The following is a 6,781-nucleotide window of genomic DNA, read 5'->3' on the forward strand; positions in this document are numbered from 1 at the left end:
GGAGAAAGGCACATGCTGATATCTCTGATGAGAAGGTTTTGTCCCATGGTCATTAAAACACAATTTTTTCACGTTGAAGTATTTAAAATACTAAAAGATATGTGCAGATTTCCTAATATTTACACTGGAGATAAAACAGGAACTGTGGAAAATAATGGGCTTTATACTGGAGGTACTGGAAAATGCTTTTGGCCCTCAATATTCTGGATGTGAGTGTGCACCACTGAGAGTGTGCAGATCTCTCTCCCCTCACAGTTTTCACGTAAATGAGGACAGTGCATGGAACTGGGGAGGCACAAGTGCATGTTAACAGAGATTATTTGCAGATATTTCCCAGGCAAACTCAGTAGCTGTGAAAACACAATAAATTGTATTAGGTAGATGTCAATCTACTTTAGATCTTGTGTTTTCCTATGTCATCACTTCAAAGATAGGAAAAAAAGCAAAACAAAACTGTAAAATTAAATTAAGTGCAAGAATTCAACAAGACCCTGATTTATTAAAATGAGAGATAGAGCAGCAATGCCGTGCCCTACACAGGGTAAATATTCTACTTAATCCAGAAATCTGGCACACCCCAAAAAATGGAGTGACTTCCTTGCACTCACCCATCCCCAATGCCTGAATAAATTGAAGATTATTCAAATCACATGAAACTGTTTGAATTGTGCTCGATAGCATTATTTTTAAAACAAATTATTTATCTCAAACCTGCAATAAAATCTCTCAAAAACAACGCTTTTAAAAACATCCACCAGCAAGTGCATGGTAGGTCACGAACTCAGGGGCTGCAAATCTCTTGGTGCAAGATTCTGTCCCAGCAGGAGGGAACTCCACGAGGCTCTGACAGTGAGAAATGCTAATGGGAGGCGTGGGAGGACAAGATAAACTCCCATCCTGCCTCCCCAACTTTGCTTTTCTTTCTGCAAGAGCTGATGTGGCTGCCACCTTCCCTGCTCCTCAGAAGGGAGCACAGGCTCCATCAGCTGCAGCTGCACTCCAAAGAGGGGGAATTCTCCTCTCTGTTGCAAAACAGAGGCTCTCTTTTCAACTGCACACGATGGAAGAGTGATGGGTTATCAAAACCCTCCACTTCACATGAAGCAGCAGCTGCTGAATGGGTGACAATAGGTAAGGGAGAACTGCTTGCATTTGGGGCTCAAGTCAGGTATCTTAATAATTCAGTTGTAAGTAAGCATGTTATGGAGGTAAGACTGCAATTACTGCTCAGTGATCCTCTATTATTTGTGTCTTTTGTGAACACTGAGATGTGAGTGCTGATATTCTCATCATGGAACTCGTTACTGCTGACTGGATGGCGAAGGTAAGTTCATATAAATAAATATTTCTCCAAGTAATTTCCAGTAGAAGAGGAACTGGCACATTTATAGGAACTTGCTGCAGACTGGACAAAAACTCCCAGCCATAAGAATCTTTTCTGGAATGAATTTCCAAGGTGGGTAGTGTGAGGAAGAAATAAAAAAGAATGAAAAAAAAAAAGAAGAAGAAAAAGAAATATAGATTTTTTTTTCATTTATAAAAGAAATTACACTATGAAGTTGTTTTCAATATGTGAAATTGAACTTGATGGCCAGAAGATTCCAAGTCCTATCATGTATGTTCATCTTGGCATTTAAAACATAATAAAGCAAAGATTCAGTACAAATTACAAACAGTTCACCAGAAGTTTTCTATTTGTGCTTTCCTCCTCAAAAATATTTCCTACAAATTATGAATCCTATATAACTTTTTTTTATACATTATATACCAGGTCTTTGGCAGAGGACAGCTGCAGAGAAAGTACTTCAGATTCTCAAGTTACAATGAAATTAAAGTAATCTGTTCCCTTTATTACTTCAATCCAAGCAAATCCCATCACTCCGTGATCACTTTATTTCCACAAATAATCTGAAAAACCAACAATCAAAGCATAGAGGAGCCACACACAAATAAGGAAACAAAACACCAAACCAAACTACATGTCAGTATTTGAAAATCTATGTGAACAAACTGTGTCTACTAGCAAAATCAAGGCATTAGCTAGAAATCTGTACTGAAGGGGTGATATGGCTCCACATTGCTTAAAATGGCCACTCTTCAATAATCAAAGTGTTTCTAACTGTGCTGATTTGGGGTTAATAGGCTCCAGCATGTTCTGTAACTCCTCCTGTAACCAGTGTCAGGCAGATGAACAGAATCATCTTCCTGCTCTCTGATGGTTGCTTTCCCTTCCCTGTTCACATTTCATTTTTTCAGCTCTTCTTTCTACTGTGCTTCTGTCTTTCTGGTTTGATTATGTTCATCAGAGCTATAAATAAATAAACAAAGCACAATAGTCACTGATTGCTATTTTATATGCTACAATTCTAAGATACAGAATTTCTGACACAGAAAACAAGTCAGATCTCCAGGATAGTACTTGTTCTATTTCTGGAGTAACCACCAATAGAAAAAATCACATTAGAATAACAAAAGCCCCGTTTTTTTTCCAATGATGGTGAAGAAAGAAATATTCAAACTCTTCTTAATAAAAGTTTTCTTAAACTCACAGTTTTCTATGACGCTGCTGAAGGAATTCTGAGCAAATGTTCCAAGGAGGACTTACAGTTCTAGGAAAAGTACACAGGGACCAGAAAAAAAAAGCACACTGGTTCAGCTTCCTCTTTGAACCAAGAAACCCCAAAAGCGTCTTGGCATTTCCACCTTTTCTTTTCTCTTAACTATAGAAAAAGGACTGCTCTCTTTGGCTGCTCAGCCTTTGACATCCTGCAGCAAACATGGCTGCAGTTTTAACATCTTCCTCTGATTTCACCATTTCCTGGCTATTTCTAACTGGAGTGGTCCCTGGTGCTCCAGCCTGACACCCAGACCTGCCCAGGATTTAATGGGACCCAGCAGGTTGGGATCCCCTCCCAGGGGAGACGCCGCTCTCCAAAGCAGGGATGGACCTAAAATTTGGCATTGCTTCTCCTAATACAGCCAAAAGAGCAGGGGCAGAGGAGAATTTTATGATTGCATCCAACTGAGGGAAGGAGAACCCAAACAAAACTATGTAAAATAGACTTTAAAAGAGATAGAAAGGCAAAATTTAGAGCTCAAAAATGGGTGAGCTCTCATGGGGGCCTAAGCTGTACATCTGTAGCTGCAATCCTCCTCCCAAACCCTCCTTTTTTACAAGGGGGAGTAATTGTTGGATAAACTGCTGGAAAGTTTGGGAAAGCTAAAGAAACTCAGGAAAAACCAAAGCAACAGGATGGTGATGGCATTTTCAGTGCCAGCCCCTGATAAAGGCTGAGGACAGGGAAATTCTGCCTCAACGTGAAACCACATCTACTAGATCAAAAGCACTGGCAATTATGATGTTTCCACAAATTTATCATGAAAAGTCCTGAAAGCAGATCCTAATTTCAGGTTTGTGGTTAAGCAAACTTCTAACCTATTCATATGCAAAACAGGCATTTCTGAAAACCCCGTGATTTAAATACTGGGAGTTTTCTTTCTGTTTTGTTCATTATAAATGTTCCACAATCAGCCTTTCATTTTGTTTCAGGGCTTTCCCTCTGGACTTTCTGACTTTTCAAATGGAGATTCTGCTCATAACATCTCAGAAGTTAACTTGGATTTGGATCAAAATGACAAAAAATTTAGGGAGTCTGAAAGGGAAAAGAAACTCTCAAAAAAAAAATTAATAGGCTGTTTGCAGCAGTATTAAAAATGGAATTCCTTGGCCTCTGCTGGTGTTGTTTGGATGTGTCACAGGCTGTTACATCAGTCATGTTCTGTTATGTTAATATGTTGAGATGAATCACAGCAAGGCCACAGCAGCCAAGAAATGTCAAACACCAACACCTTGACACAAAGTGAGAGCCAGCCCTTCTGTGTGCTCAGGCCTTTGGTTCACCAGCAAATACTCCACAAAAACACACAGCCCAAGTTCCATGCACTCACTGGAAAGAGAAAATGAAGCCTTTTTTCCCATCAGATGGTTTTGCTTTAATTAAAAGAACCTTACAAGTCGAAATAAGGCTTCACCTTCTCAAGTCATCACCTTCCCATTTTAAAGACAGGTTTATTTATTCACCCTCTTGTCATGAAAAAGCAAGTGACCAAAAGTATAAGAAAAAATGATGGGAAAACACAAGCATGTCTTGTTTCTGGGATCTGGCACAAAAGTTGTTACCTCCAACCAGGTAACAAAATAAAATCAGAGGGGAATTCTCTTATTCCTGATGAATTATCAGCAACTGATAAACCAGAGAAGAAATTATTTGGAGTTTATACTCAAATATAAGTAGAAATGTACTTGTATAATTGTACGTGTATAACGGTATAAGTGCAATTTTAATACCATGTTAGGTGACTGATGGAGCTTTAATTTCTTTAGAAATACAGATTCAAAAAGGAGTCTTGTGAATAAATTCAGTGACTACTGTTATCTTTCAGTACCTAGCAACCCTGCTAAACATGATGGTTCCTGATATTAGAGCCATCCTCTGTGCTGTACTGGCACCACTTCTAATTTAAATAACATCTGACAGAAATTCTCCTTTGGATCAGTTCATCAGATGATTTACATCTGCAGTCAAACCAGCTCTTCATTTTCCCTATTAGAGGATTAATACACCGATCTGTATTTTTACTGGGGTTTTTTCCTGCTAGCCCTGAAGCTCAGTTTCTCTCTGTCCAATTTAAACATGCAGCCATGTAAATGTGATCCTCCTTTTGTAGCACATTTCCAGGGAACAGACCAGCAAGGAGCCCATGGAAAAATCGGTGCAATAGCAACTTAAATTATTCCACTGCGTTAACCTCCCACTGCATTTACATTTGGCAAGTTAGTCCTCCTGAACTCACTCCATGCATTATAAAGGCTCAGAGGGCTGGATTTCATAAAAACAACTTGGTCAGAGTAGCTTAAATTTATACAAGTACAAAGGGAAGTCATTAGAGATGCAGTTCACATAAAAGCCATGCACTTATGCATTTCAATTCTGCCCCTTTTTCTACTTTAGCAGAAGTACATGAGAAGAAGAAAAAAAGAAGATCAAAAGCTATGGAAGTTTTACAAGAAGCCAAGTTAGTTCATAAGACCATATAACAAAGTAATGTTATTTTCTAAGTCAATGTGGCCTTAAGTGCCTTAAATACGCCTGGAGCTTGCTGGAGGCAAACAACTCCTGCAGACCATCCTGCTTCTTGTCTACCTTTTGTTCATTCATTAGGAAAAGTCCTCCATCTCATGTCTTACCTACCTCAGTCTTCCTCGTGCTCTGAGAGCACCTTTTAATCACTTTGAGAGCCCATCTGCCAAATGTGCTCTGGCTCAGCCTCTCCCCTCACCCCTGCCTGGGCACAGGCACACCTGGGCCTGCTCCTTCCCAGCACAGGAATGGCCTTTGGTTCATCTTGCCCTAAAAACTCTGCTTTTGTGGTGTCCTTTGCCTGTAGGTTTGCTGTGCTTAACAGGATTACCAGCTGTCACTAAATTCATGAGCTGTTCAGAAATCTAACTGAATTCTTTGGACAGCTGTTCATCTGGGCATAAACACATTAATTCTAATAGCCACATTAGTTCTACAAGTTTATTTGTTTGGTTGTGATTTTTTTAGCTTTCACTCTGTATAATTACTTCTGACACTCTCCCATCAATTAACTTTTTGTTGTTGAGAGTTTTCATACTTCTGTTTGTTTTCGGCCAAACCAGTACTAATTTTTTTTTCATAGCAGATGCTGTAACATGATGGACAGGCTGTCAAAAACAGATGGACTTGCTCTAAATCCAACCTCCAAAAAAACCATCCCATCAAGGATGAAGAGCTGGTCTCCTGGGAGGAGCAGTCAATACTCAGACACCTTCCCCAGTGTCTGCTCAGCAGATCTGGGCAAATTCCAAACAAGAAGCCATGGATGTGCCAATAAGAGAGGGAAACAGAGGCAGTATTTTACCCAAAATACAGCAATCAGCTCATCTCCATGCATGAGATCCCTGTTGTGAGATATTGATGTGGTAACAGCCATAGCAGGGAGACAGAGGAAGGAGGCAGCAGGCGAGGATTGGGGTCTGAGGCAGAGAATGGCTCACGAAGGATCATGGAGCCAGAGTGAATTGTCTCTGTCTCCTGTGCCTATAAATTCAGAGGCAGCAAGATGTGCTGATCTATATTCTGTGCACAGAAGGCTTCCTCTGTGCAGAGGGAAACGGGCAGGTTTCAGTTCTATTGACTCACCAGCCTTTAAGTGAGCTCCTGAAGCACTTTCCTCCCCTCCTTCCTGGGGGCTGCTCTGTTTCATGGCTCACCAGACCAAGAATGAGTACCTGGTATCACCCCTGGCAGACAGCACAGCAGACTACTGACCACAGCAGAGCTAAACAACCTCCTTGTTCTGTCTGAAAAGTCACTCATATCGGATTCCTCGAGATCCTAGCAACTTGACTATAAAGCATCCACGTGTTTCTTTATTTCTCTGGATTTATGGGTGCCCTGAACATCTCTGAATCTGATGTACTTTAACAGAAGCATCTGAAATAAATTGCTGTGTGCTTAAGTGTGGCTAACTTCTCTGTGATTATTCATCCCCTGCTATAAAATATAATACAAGTACATAACACAGAAAAAAATATCATTATTAACTAAATTCAGACGTGATCATCAACCTGCCTCTGGATGTCACTGTTCTGTGATAGCTGAAGACACTTTAGGGAAAAAAAAGGTGAAAAAACCAAAATACTGAAAAAAAACCCCACCGATTTTCTACAGACTTAAGATGTAGAAGATTCTAA

The 6,781-nt window shown here is 40.1% G+C and overlaps 1 long non-coding RNA gene across 1 annotated transcript; it reads left to right on the forward strand.

Annotated features, from left to right (window-relative positions):
- Positions 1–954: 954 nt before the first annotated feature.
- LOC118698702 (uncharacterized) lies at positions 955–6,546 on the forward strand. The gene is made up of 2 exons (XR_004981935.2): positions 955–1,131; positions 5,728–6,546. It is a non-coding gene; the product is annotated as an uncharacterized LOC118698702 (long non-coding RNA).
- The last annotated feature ends 235 nt before the right edge of the window (positions 6,547–6,781 follow it).

Source organism: Molothrus ater, chromosome 14 (genome assembly GCF_012460135.2).
Source record: "Molothrus ater isolate BHLD 08-10-18 breed brown headed cowbird chromosome 14, BPBGC_Mater_1.1, whole genome shotgun sequence".
In the NCBI taxonomy this organism is placed as follows: Eukaryota; Metazoa; Chordata; class Aves; order Passeriformes; family Icteridae; genus Molothrus; species Molothrus ater.